The following is a 737-nucleotide window of genomic DNA, read 5'->3' as shown; positions in this document are numbered from 1 at the left end:
AACATAGCTTGAATCTTATTGGAATCGGCCGAAACCCCATCACCGGAAACGATGTGACCCAAATACTCTAATTGACTTTGGGCAAAAGTACATTTTTTTTTTATTGACAACTAATTGGTTATCTTCTAATGCAGTTAACACCACTTCCAAATGACCCACATGTTCCTCCAAGGATTTACTGTAAATCAAGATATCATAAAAAAAAACTAAAACAAACTTCCGCAAAAAAGGTTTAAGTACCTCATTCATCAAAGATTGGAAAGTGGCCGGAGCATTGGTAAACCCAAAGGGCATAACCAAAAATTCATAGTGGCCTTCATGAGTGCGAAAAGCTGTCTTGGGGATATCCTCCACGCACATCTGAATTTGGTGGTATCCCGATTTCAAATCCAGTTTGGTAAAGATCATAGCCCCAAACAATTCATCCAACAACTCCTCAATCACCGGTATAGGAAACTTATCCGGCACTGTAGCTTTGTTGAGAGCTCGGTAATCAACGCAAAAACACCAACTCCCATCTTTTTTCTTTACGAGAAGCACCGGACTAGAAAATGGGCTGTTGCTTGGTTGTATGATCCCTGCCGCAAGCATCTCCTGTACCAATTTTTCAATCTTGTTTTTCTGAAAATGAGGGTACTTGTAGGGTCTAACACTAATGGGAGAGGTGCCCGGTTGTAAAATAATACGGTGATCACGCAATCGGTGAGGAGGGAGTCCATCCGGCATGTTCAAAACTC

The sequence above is a fragment of the Morus notabilis genome, unplaced genomic scaffold, assembly GCF_000414095.1.
Source record: "Morus notabilis unplaced genomic scaffold, ASM41409v2 Scaffold299, whole genome shotgun sequence".
NCBI lineage: Eukaryota > Viridiplantae > Streptophyta > Magnoliopsida > Rosales > Moraceae > Morus > Morus notabilis.
The sequence above is the reverse complement of the archived record's forward strand: the minus strand, read 5'-3'. Positions refer to the sequence as shown.